General features: G+C 37.7%; 1 pseudogene; it reads left to right on the top strand.

Moving 5' to 3' along the window:
* The first annotated feature begins 391 nt into the window (after positions 1–391).
* The window catches only part of LOC114633099, a 28,558-nt pseudogene continuing 15,480 nt past the window's right edge, over positions 392–13,469 (top strand).

Here is a 13,469-nt window from a genome sequence, read left to right as displayed (position 1 = left end):
ACAATTCACTGACATCACTTCAAATTATGTTCACATAATCAGCTTGTTGAAACTTTCCAAGGGCCAAATTTAGCAATTTTTAGCAAATTTAGGGCTTCCTCGCAGGGGTTCATAAACATGAGTTATTGCATGAAAACTGAGAACGAACTATACACCCAAGTATTTACCTATCTGTGCTGATTACATGATCTGTGGACATCAGATGCCTAGCTCCAGGAAAGAGAATCTTTAAAATTCCTCCAAAAGTCAGGAGCAATCTGAGAAAAATGAATCACGGTTATGCAACATACCTCTCCTTTGCACAGAGAAATAAATGCAGATAGATATTTGGTGTGCTGATATGGCATGGAACTTCATAATTCACACTGCCCAGGTTTAAGGCAGGACAAATATGTTCATTTTGGCATTAGTCTTCTTCCTCCTCAACATTCCAGTTCTCATGCACAATTTCATTGATCCTAGGTGCTTTCGGAAATGAATCTGAATAAAGTCAAAGATAAAGACTTGGGGTCAACTTGTTTCTTTATCATTGGAGCAGTTCAGTTGCCAATGGAGGGAAAAATATTTCATACAGAGTCTGAATGTCCTGTAGGTGCTTTTTTAAAATTTCCATGTAAATGCTATCATCAATATTTCATGAGCTGTCTGAGGATCAAGATTAGACAAAGTTCAGGGTCCTCTGTCCTCCTGTTGCCAAGTCTGAATAGCAAGAAACTCGCTTAATTATTTTACAAACTCAAAACTCAATCCTATTTTCTCCTTTTAATTAATCCAGTTTCTCCTTCTCCTTCTCCTTCTCCTCCTCCTCCTCCTCCTCCTCCTCCTTCTCCTCCTCCTCCTCTTCCTCTTCTTCCTCTTACTGCAAATAAATGGCCAAAACTCTGCTGAAAGTCCTTCAATCGTGTGTTGCTCCAAGAGCATATGCTGGTTTCAGTAGTACTTATGGCGCACATATTCTCAAGAACTTTCATGTACATACAAAGTTATTCTCAAAAACATTGAATGTGGTCACATTTTGCCTTCTAAAACTTTATCAAGTATGGAAATAGATAATCTACTACTCAGAACAACATATATATAATGTGTGTATCTGTATGTATATGAGTGTATGTGTTGATGAAGCTTTAGAAGTCAAAAAGTGACAACACAAAATGACCATATGAGGATACAACTAACAGCCTATTTTGTGTACTTTTTAAAATTTGTGTAATTTTCAAACTTTTATATTAATATAGTTTCACCTCTCATTTTCACCCTCCTGATTATAACTTATGACATGATCACATACATTCAAGAATGCATTTGTTACATTTACATATAAACATACATATAAATATATTCACATAGACAAAATGTACACATTTAATTTAATGTTATTTCTATATCAATGAGTTTGAGCTAGTGACTTATGATTTTAGTACCTATTGCAGGTCCTGTCCCAGTAGAAGGAAGAGTCTCAGTTTGGCACAGGGACAGAATTAATAATATAGTCAATAGTCTCAGGAGGCACTGAATGTGGGCTTCATAACTATAAAATATACCTACCCACATTGTGGTGAATGAATTTGCTATCTCAATTTATTATTTACTATTTCAATAATTTATATGATATCATAATAACAACAAAAAGATTTAAGAAATCACTACCTTGACAACATTATACATGATATAATCAACACAGTTAAATAGATAAAGAAGTAAAATTATTTGGTTTTATTTTCTTTAAATATAGTGCTTATTATTAAAATGAAAGCACTGTTGTACAGCAATGTCCTTCAAATTACATTCATGGCATCAAATTGTAGCATTTGCTAGGCTTCTTCAACATAGTTACTTGAAATACCATTTCAATAGAATTTCTGAAGCAGAAATAAGAATTCCTAAATTTATATCAATGATTATTAAGCTGTTCATAAGGGGACTGCTATAAGGTCCTTTTCTGATAGTCAAAACTGCAATGAGAACAATGCCAGTCTCTCAAGTGTCACCAGTTAATTGCTCTTACTAACCAGACTTTCTCCTACACAGAGCACACTCCAGGAGGTTGTAAAACAATTAACTAAAGGTCACTAACAGGGAACTAACAATTTACTATAGGTACTGGGACAGAAGATAAAATATTGCCTGGGTTGATCTATACAAAACTTCACTAATAACTTAGCTATAGATTTAAACCTTCAGTGAACCTGTGGAGCTAGACAGGTGATGGATATTTAGCCAGATAATTGTTCCTAATGGATGTGTACGTAAACATTCTCTGTTGTAAACAGATTGTTGGTGTGAACTTGTGATGAACTTTGTCACATGTGATCATGTATTTGAAACATGTATAATTACTGAAGAAAAAGAGAGAGTTCATTTGTCCCTTCCTTTCCTTTCCCCCTGCCTAGAATTTTTTCCCTTATAAGAATTTTTCCCTTATTAGAATTTTTTCTTTTTCCCCACTTAGGATCTTTCCACTCTTCCCCTTAGATAGCTTTCATAGGAAACTTTTACACTTAGTAATAAAGTCTATAATAACCTCGCTAAGTGTTTTTTCTCGATGCGACCTCAAACTAGAAGATTTAAGTTAGAGCCCAGCAGTTCCTGTTGAGACAGTACAAAGGCTATTTACTGAATCCTTTGCTGTTTTTAGGATGAGATGGTAAGTGCCAGAAACTGCAGTTTCTCAGAGATTCACAGAAGGCAGGTCAGCTACAGTACCATAGTAACTTAGATAAGTAAACTTTTATTATACAGCAACCCTAAATGTCTCTTACCCCTCTAACTTACAAAGTCTTAACCCCCATTGATGTTCTTCCCTCTCCGCTGCCCCAAGAAGAACCCAAGATACAGCCCACAGAACTCTAAAAGCTCAACAAGCTGAAGAGCTCAAGTGAGGATGACTCAGCCCCACTTGTGATGGAAAAGTCAACCACAAGGAGAGAGGGAGGGACCTGGGATGGAGAGGGGATGGGGAATGGTGCTGAGAGGGGAAAATGACCTGGTATTCAGGTGGAAGAAAAGGTCTGAAATCCCTGAGGGCCAGCAGAAAGAATGTAAACATACAACCTCATGAGGTAGGAGGTTAGGGGGACCCTCCAGAATGTACCAGAGACCTTGGAAGTAAGAGACTCTAGGGATTCAAAGAGAGAGGTCTTAGATGGAATGCCCTAAATTGGGGAGTGGGAACTTGTAGAGCCCAATTGCAGCAGAAAGGAAGGGCATCAATTGCCAAATGGGGTTGCTACCCCACAAGTCAAAACTCTGACCCATAATTGTTCCTGGCTGAAAAACTACAGGGAAGGAAATGGAGAGGAGTCTGAGGAAGAGAAGGTCTAGCAACAGGCTCCAAGTGAGATCCAGTTCAAGGGGAGGTCCCAAGGCCTGATACTATTACTGAGTCTATGGAGCCCTCACAAAAAAGGGACCTATCATGACTGCCCTCCAGAAAACCCAACAAGTAGCTGAAAGAGTCATATGCAGATATTTGCTCCAAACCAATGGACAGAAGATGCTGACTCCTGTGGTTGTATTAGGGAACGGCTGAAAGAAGCTGAGGAGAAGGGGGATCCTGTAGGAGGACCAGTGGTCTCAATTAACTTGAACCCCCAAGATATCTAAGATATTGGAACACCAATCAGGCAGCATACACCAGCTGATATGAGGCCCAGAACATATATACAGCTGGGGAATGCTGGGTCTGGGTTTAGACAGAGAAGATGCACCTAGCCCTCAAGAGACTGGAGGCCACAGGGAGTTTAGAGGTCTGGTGTGGTGGGGGTTGGGTGTGGGGATATCATCATGGAGACAAGGGGGTTGGGAAGAGGTTGGGATATGGAACAGTCAGTGGGTGGACCAGGAGAGGAATAAAGTCTGTAGTTTAAAATAAATTAAAAAAAAAAAACAAAAAAATAGAAAAGAATTAATATCCTATCTTCAAAGTAGTAAGGCAAAAAGAATAAATTCTGCCACACTCTACTTTTATGTTTGTTAATTCCCTCAAATGAAAAGATAAGTCTCAATGAAATTGAAGACAAAACAAAAACAAACCAACAAACAAAAACTCAAAAGACAAAACAAACAAACAAACAAACAAAAACCCACTAAATTAAAATACTACATTGGAATTGAAATAAACAACAAAAAAAAAACATAAAAAGTGGAGCCTAAAAAAAGGAACAAATATCAGATACTCATACATTATAACATAAAAGAATTCTATCAAAAATGGAACCTCAAACCCATAATGCACACACACACACACACACACACACACACACACACACACACTTCACCACCCTATTCTCACCAATAGACAAGTCACCAAGTCAGAAACTAAATGTAGACATGAGAAAACTATGTGCTATTAAGAATCAAAGGGGTCCAAAAGATATGTATAAAATATTGTACTCAAAAACAAAAGAGTATAATTTGTTCTTAGCACCTCACAGAACCTTCTACAAAATTGACTATAAACTCTGTTACAAAGAATGCCTCAACAGATACAAAATAATTAAAATAATTCCTTGTATCTTAAAAGAGAAGCATAAATTAAAGCTGGATTTCAAGAACAACAGAAACAAAAATCATGTCCACCAACTCATGGAAATCAAGCAACCCTCTACTAAATGAGCAATGGGTAAGGGAAGAAAAAAAAAGAAATTAAAGACTTTCTAGATTGCAAGAAAGATGAAAGCACAACATACCTCTCAATTTAGCACCCAGTGAAATCCATGGTAATAGTAAAGCTAATAGCATTAATTCCTTCATATGCAATTTAGAGAAATCTCACAATAACATATCAAATGCAGAACTGTAAACTCTAGGAAAAATGAAGCATACCCACCCAAGAGGAGTAGAGAACAAGGAATAATCAAACTCCGGGCTGACATCAATAAAACAGAAAACAAAAAGTGAGAGAACAATACAAGAAATCAAGAAAAGCAGGAGGTAGTGCTTTAAGAAATTAAGAAGAGACACAAATACTCAGCCAAACTAACTAAAAGGCATAGAGACAATTTTTCAATCAACAAATCAAAAATAAATAGGGAGACATCATAACAGAAAAATGAGAAAACAAAATGAATCATTCAGTCCTCAACAATCATTAGCTACTCCAAAAGCCTATAATTCAGAAAACTGGAATATCTACATAAACTAGATAATTTTCTTGATAAATATGAACTAGCAAAGGTAAATCAAGGTCAGATAAACTATCTAATTAGTTGTATAATCTCTAAGGCTATAAAAGCAGCACAGAATTCTTCCAGACTGTCAAAGAAAAGCTAATACCATTACTCCTCAAACCATTCCACAATATAGAAACAGAAGGCTCATTGCCACACTTATTCTATGAGGACACATTACCATGATAGTTAAATTATACAAAGTTTTTACACAGAGAATTTTAGTTCAATGTCACTTATGAACATAGATGAAAATTAGTCAACAAAATACTTGCAAATGAATCCAAGAACAGATTAAAGACATAATTAACCATGATCAAGTAGGCCTCGTACCAGGCATGCAGGCATGGTTCGAAATACAGCAACATCAACCTAATCCACCATAAAGATAAATTAAAAGAAAAATACCTCATGACCATCTTATTTGGTGCTAAAATTTTTGGACAAAATATAACACCCCTTCATATAAAATGTCTTGGAGAGATGAAGTATACAAGGTACATAATAAACATAATAAAAGTAATATGTAGCAGGGCAAGGGCAAACATCAAATTAGTGGAGGTATATTTAAGCAATTTCACTAAAATTAAGGCTGCTTTTCTCTATATAACTATTAAACATACTATTTGAAGTTCTAGCTAGACCACTGAGAAAATTAGAGTGTCAAAGTTATTGCAAATTGAAAATAAAGACATCAAAGTATGCCTATTCACAGATACAATTGTATAAATGAGTGATTACAGACTTCTACCAGAGAAATCTTTTAGCTGATAAACATCTTCAACAAAGTTGTATAAAATCATCTCAAAAAAACACAGACTTTTCTTTTTCCAAATATGAAAGGGTTGAAGAAATTAGACAAACTTAATGGTTTTACAATACAAAATGTCTTGGTATAACTCTAAACAAGCACATGATAGACATGTATAAAAAATAGTTTAAGTCTCTGAAGAAAAAAATTGAAGAAGGTGTCAGAAGTTGGAGAGACACCTAATGCTCAAGAATTGGTAGATTAACATAGTAAAAACTGACCATCTTGCCAAAGGCAATTTGCAGATTCAATGCAAATAAAAACAAAATTCTAAGAATATCCTTTACATTCTTTGAAAGAGCAGTTCTCAACTTCATATGGAAAAAAAACAAGCCCAAAATATTAAAACAGTACTGTTAAAAGAAAGGAATTTCTGAAGGTATAATGAACCCTGATTTCAAGCTGTACTACAGACCAGTAGTACTAAATACTACTTGGTATTGCCATGAAAATGGACAGTTTGAAAAATGGAGTCAAACTGAAAATTAATAAACAAACCAACTAACCTACAGACATTTGGTTTTTGAAGAAGAATCCAAAAGTATACTGTGGATAACATAAAGCATCTTCAATAAATGATGTTGCACCAGCTGGATGTCTGCATATAGAAGAAAGCAAATAGATCAATATCCATCACCCTGTACAAAATTCAAGATGTGCAACATGAAACCTGTCACACAAAGAAACTGGGGAACTGCTTTAAAAACTTAAGTACAGAAAACAACTTTCGAAACAGAACACCATAACTTGGACGTTGAGATTAACAGTTACTAAATGTGGCCCTCATTAAATAGAAAAGCTTCTGTAAAGCACAGTAAAATATCATAAACACAATGGTAATCTACAAATTAGAAAAATATCATCACCACCCTATACCAGACAGAGTGCTATAATCCAAAATATATAAAGAACAGATGAAATTAGATACCAAAAAAAAAAAAGAAAGAACCCAATTTAAAAGTGGAATCCAATGCTATGTAGAGAATTTTCAACACAGGAAGATCAAATGGCCTAGAAATATTTAAAGAAAAGTTCAAAATTTTAGTCACTTGGGAAATTCAAATTTAAAAAAAAGTCTGAATTTATTTCTCCTGAATATCACCTGAAAGAATAGCTGAGATAAAAACCACAAGTCATAGCAAATGGTGCCATGTATTTGGAGTGAGGGGAGCACATATCGATTTCGAGTGGGAATACAAACTTGTACAATTACTTCCCAAAAATATATCATGGTTTCTCAGACAATTGTGAGTAGGTCTATCTCAAGACCCTTTTATGCCATGCCTAGGCATAGTTCCAAAATTATCTCTACCACCCAACAAGGACACTTGCTCAATTATATTCATAGCAGCCTTGTTTGTAATAACCAGAAACTTGGAACAACACAGATGTGCTTCACATGAAGAATGGATGAATAAGATGTTGTTCTTTTATACAATGAAGTACTATTAAGCTATTAAATACAAGACATCATGAATTTTGCAAGCAAATTGAAAATAATAAACAGCATCCTGTGTGAGATAACCCAGACTGAAAAAAGTGAAGTATTGTCTGTCCTCATTTGTTAGTGGATCTTTGCCATAACATACGGGATATATATGAGTAGTCCACAACCCAGAGAAACCAAATAACAAAGAGGGCACAAGGGAGGTTGTTTGAATCTCATTCAGAAGAAAAAATAAAATACACTTCTGTGGTGCATGTTGGGAATGGATGGTATGAGATTGGAGTAGTGGGGAGAGCAGTGGAGAGAGAAAGGTAATCACTGGAGGACGGAATGGGGGCATCTTCAGGATGTGCCTGGAACCCTGCATGAAGTTGTTTCCAGGGAATCGATGAGACTCCTACTATTGGGAGATATGGAACTTGATATGGTCACCTCATATAGCCTGGCAGGACTCCCAAATGAAAGAATGAAGACACCAATACATGCACAGAACCTAAAATGTTTCCTGCCCACAAGATGTGCAGAGACAAGATGAAAGAGAAACTGAGAAAATGCAGTGACTGGCACACATTGAGAATCATCTCATGGGCAAAAACCAATCCCTTGACACTATTAATGACACTAAGTTATACTTGCAGACAGGAGCCTAGCATATCTGTGCTTGACAGGCTCCACCCAACAAGGGAAACAGATGCAGACACATAGTTTAATATTAGGCAGAGTTTAGAGAGTCTCCTCTAAAAGTTTTGGGAAGGACTCCTGGACCCAAAGAAAATATAGAATCTGCAAAATGACCAATAAAATCAACAAACCTGGCCTTTTGGGGACTCACTATGATTGAACCACCAACAACAAAAGTGCTAGCATCTGTGTGATAGTGAGTCCCCTAGCAGTTCACTTATTGTTAAGAATTATTTTTGCTATTCTAGATGTTTTGCATTTTCAGATGACTTTAAGAATTGATCCTTCCATTTCTTTGAGGAATTGTGTTAAGATTATATTTTATTTTTATGATTATTTTTGTTGGCTATTCTATTTATGTACATTTCAAATGTTATACCCTTTCCTGGTTCCCGACTGGGAAAATCCCTATGAAATCCTCCCTCCTCCTGCTTCTTTTAGGGTGCCCACACACCTTTCCACCCAGTCCTGCCTCCAGTCACTGGCAATCTCTTACACTGAGAAATAGAGACTTCCCAGGACCAAGGGCTTCGCCTAACAAAGCCATCCTCTGCTACATATTTTGTTAGAGCCATGGGATCCTCCATGTGTACTCTTTGGTTGGTGGTTTAATTTCTGGGAGCTCTGGGGGTTCTGGTTCATTGATATTGTTGTTCTCCATATGGGTTATAAACCTCTTAAGCTCCTTAAGTCCTTCCCATAACTACTCCATTGGGGAAACTGTGCTCAGTCCAATGGTTGACTGCAAGCATTTACCTCTGTATTTGCCAGACTTTGGAAGAGCCTCTCAGAAAACAGCTATATCAGGCTCCTATCAACAAGAACTTTTTGGCATCTGCAATTGTGTCTGGGTTTGATATCTGTATATCTGTATATGGGATGGATCCCCAGGTAGGGCAGTCTCTGGATGGCCTTTCCTTCTGTCTCTGCTCCACATTTTGTCTCCATATTTCATTCTCTGAGTATTTTGTATCCCCTTTCAAGATGGAATGAACCATCCACACTTTGGTCTTCCTTCTTCTTGAGCTTCACATGGTCTATGAATTGTATTTTGGGTATTCTGAGCTTTTGGGCTAATAACCACTTATAAGTGAGTGCATACCATGGGTGTACTTTTGTGATTGGGTTACCTCACTCAGGATATTTTCTAGTTCCAAACAATTGTCTCAAAATTTCATAAAGTCATTGTTTTTAATGGCTGAGTAGAACTTCATTGGATAAATGTACCACATTTTCTGTATCCATTCCTCTTGATCTGGGTCCATTCTAGCATCTGGCTATTATAAATAAGACTGCTATGAACACAGTGGAGCATGTGTCCTTGTTATATGTTGGAGCATCTTCTGAGCATATGCCCAGGAGTGGTATAGCTGGGTACTCGGGTAGCAATACGAACAACTTTCTGAGGAACAGCCAGACTGACCTTCAGATTAGTTGATCAGCTTGCAATTCCACAAAACAATTCCTCTTTCTCCACATCCTTGCCAGCATTTGCTGTCACCTTAGACTTTGATCTTAGCCATTTTAGTTGGTGTGAGGTAGAATCTCAGAGTTGTTTTGATTTGCATTTAACTGATGACTAAGGATATTGACCGTTTCTTTAGGTGCATCCTTATTCCTCAGTTGAGAATTGTTTGTCTAGTTCACTACCCCATTTTTAATAGGGTTATTTGGTTCTCTGGAGTCTAATGTTTTGAGTTCTTATATATATTGGATATAAGCCCTCTATTGGATCTAGTGTTGGTGAAGATCTTTTCCTAAGCTGTTGACTGCTTTTTTGTCCTATTGACAGTGTCCATGCCTTACAGAAGATTTGCAGTTTTATAAGGTACCATTTGTTGATTCCTGATCTTAGAGCATAAGCCATTGGTGTTTTTTTCATGAAATTTTTCCCTGTGCCCATGTGTTCAAGGCTCTTCCCCACTTTCTTTTCTGTTAGTTTCAATGTATCTGTTTTTTATATGGATGTCCTTGATCAACTTGGACTTGAGCTTTTTTCAAGGAGATAAGAATGGATCAATTTGCATTCTTCTACATGCTGACCTTCAATTAAATCAACACCATTTGTTGAAAATGGCTTTTGTCCCCTGAATGGTTTCAGCTCCTTTGTCAAATATCAATTGACCATAGGTGTGTCTGCTCACTTCTGGATCTTCAATTCACAGACCAATTTCCCTTATGGATATTGATGCAAAAATACTTGATAAAATTGTGGTTTAAGAATCCAAGAACACATCAAAGAGATCATCCACCATGATCAAGTAAGGTTCCTCCCAGAGATTTAGGAATGGTACAATATACAGAAATCCATCAATGTAAACCACTGTATAAACAAACTCAAAGAAAAAAAACACATGATTATCACATTAAATGCAGAAAAAGCCATTGACAAAATACAACACCACTTCAGTTAAAACTATTGGAGGGATTGGAAATTCACAGTGCATACATAAATATAATAAAAGCACAATGCAGAATACCAAGAGTCAACAGCAAAATAAATGGAGAGAAAATCAAAACAATCCCATTAAAATCAGAGATAAGAAAAGGCTGCCCACTCTCTCTAGCTACCTATTCAGAATAATACTCAAAGTTCTAGTCAGAGCAATTAGATCACAAAAAGAGATCAAAGAGATACAAACAGGAAGGGAGGAAGTCAAGATATCACTATTTTCAGATGACATGATACTATACATGAGCAACCCCAAAAATTCTACCAGAGAGCTCCTACAGCTGATAAACAACTTAATCAAAGTGGCTTTATATAAAGTTAAGTCAAACAAATCAGTAACCTCCCTCTACTCTAAGGATAAAAAAAGGCTGAGAAAGCAATTACGGAAACAACGTGCTTCAAAGTAATCACAAATGATATGATATATCTTGGTGTGAGGCTAATCAAGCAAGTGAAAGATTTGTATGACAAGAACTTCAAGTCTCTGAAGAAAGAAATCAAAGAAGACCTTAGAAGTTGGTTAGATCTCCCTTACCCATGGATTGGCAGGATTAATATAGTAAGACTGGACATCCTATCAAAAGCAATCTACAGATTTAATGCAATCTCCATGCAAAGTTCCAACTCAATTCTTCATAAAGAGCAATTCTCAAATTCATTTTGAATAAGGAAAAACCTAGGATATCGAACACTTTTCTCAACAATAAAAAAACATCTGGGTAAACCACCATCTCTGACCTCAAGCTGTACGTCAGAGCAATAGTGATAAAAACTGCATGGTATTGGTACAGAGACAGACAGGAAGATGAATGGAATAGAACTGAAGACCCAGAAATGAACCCACACACCTATGATCACTTGATCTTTGACAAAGGAGCTAAAACCATCCACTAAAAAAAAAGACAGCATTTTCAACAAATGGTGCTTGTTCAACTGGTCATCTGCATGTAGAAGAATGCAAATTGACCCATTCTTATCTCCTTGTACAAAGCTCAAGTTCAAATGGATCAAAGAACTCCACATAAAACCAGATCAATGAATCTAATAGAAGAAAAAATGGGAAAGAACATCAAACACATTGGCACAGGGGAAACTTTCCTGAACAGAACAACAATGGCTTATGCTTTAAGAGCAACAATTGTCAAATGGGACCTAAAAAATTGAACAGCTTCTGTAAATCTAAGGACACTATCAATAGGACAAAAAGATATCTACCAACCCTACATCCAATAGAGAGCTAATATCCAAAATATACAAAGAATACAGGAAGGTAGACTCCAGAGAACCAAATAACTCTATTAGAAAGTGGAGTACAGAGGTAAATAGAGAATTCTCAACTAAGAAATCGCAACTAAGAATTCTCAATTAAGAATGGCTGAGAAACACTTAAAGAAATGCTCAACATCCTTACTCATCTGGGAAATATAAATCAAAAGATTGCATTCCACCTCACCTTAGTCAGAATGGCTAAGATCAAAAACTCAGGTGACAACAGATGCTGCCAAAGATGTTGGTAGGATTGCAAGCTGATACAACTACTCTGGAAATCACTCTGGCAGTTCCTGAGAAATTTGGAAATAATTCTACCTGAAGATCCAGCTATACCACTCCTGGGTATATAACCAGAAGATGCTTCTTCATATAACAAGGACACATGCTCCACTAAGTTCATAGCAACTTTATTTGTAATAGCCAGAAGCTGGAAACAACCCAGATGTCAATGTCAGGAAGTGCATGCTGACAGGAACCTGATATAGCTGTCTCCTTAGAGGTCTGCCGGAGCCTGACATATACAGAGGCAGATGCTCACAGCTAACCATTGAACTGATCATGGGGTTCCCAATGGAGGAGTTACAGAGAAGACTGAAGGAGCTGAAAGTGTTTGCAACCCCATGGGGAGAGCAACAATACCAACCAACCAGAGCTCCCAGGGTCTAAACTACCAGCCTGGGAGCACATAGGGAGGGACCCATGGTTCCAGCTGTATATGTAGGAGAGGATGGCCTTGTCAAGTATAGGTGAGAGAGGAGGCCCTTGGACCTGTGAAGGTTGGATGCCCCAGTGTGGGGGAATTTGAGGACAGGGAGGTGGGAGTGGGTGGTTGGGTGGGGGCACATCCTCATAGAAGCAGGAGGAAGGGGAATGGGATAGGGGGCTCTGGGGTGAATGGCTAAAGGCCATAACATTTGAAATGTAAATAAATTTTTCAATAAAAAAAAAAGAAAGTAAAATAAATGGAACAGAGAATGAAAGTAGGATCAATGGGGGATAGCCTCACCTGTGGATAGATCAAGACTGCAGACACCATGCTGTGGACAGGAATCTGGTGTGGCATTTCCTTGGGAGGTCCAGCCAGCAAATGACCAATGCAGATGCGGATGCTTGGAGCCAACCTTTAGACTGAACTCAGGGAACCTGATGCGTGAGCTGGCAGAAGGAGGAGCAGAGGGTGATTGCAATCCCATTAGAAGAACAACATAGGCCAGCCTGACTACCCAGTCCTCCCAAATCTAGACCAACAACGAAGGAGCGTTCCTGGAGGGATCCATTGCAACAGATACTTATGTAGCAGAGGATGGCTTTGCCTAAGGGAAACGGGAGAGGAGGCCCTTGGTCCTTGGGAGTTTTGATGCCCCCAGAGTAGGGGGATGATGGAACTGTTTGACAGGAGAGTGTGGCTTGGTTGTGGAGCACTCTCTTACAGGCAAAAAAGAGGGAGAGGGAAAATGTGGGATGGGGGAATTGGTGAAGGGGTAACTGGGAAGTAGGATATCATGGGATTGGGGGTTGGTGGAGGGGGTAACTGGGAAGTGGGATATAATTTGAGATGTAAACACATGGAATGATTAATAAAAAAAAAAGTCAATAGCCAGGCAGTTGTGGCACACACCTTCAATACTAGCACTTGGG

This window comes from Grammomys surdaster, unplaced genomic scaffold (assembly GCF_004785775.1).
Source record: "Grammomys surdaster isolate TR1022 unplaced genomic scaffold, NIH_TR_1.0 520, whole genome shotgun sequence".
Lineage (NCBI taxonomy): Eukaryota > Metazoa > Chordata > Mammalia > Rodentia > Muridae > Grammomys > Grammomys surdaster.
The sequence above is the reverse complement of the archived record's forward strand: the minus strand, read 5'-3'. Positions and strand labels throughout refer to the sequence as shown.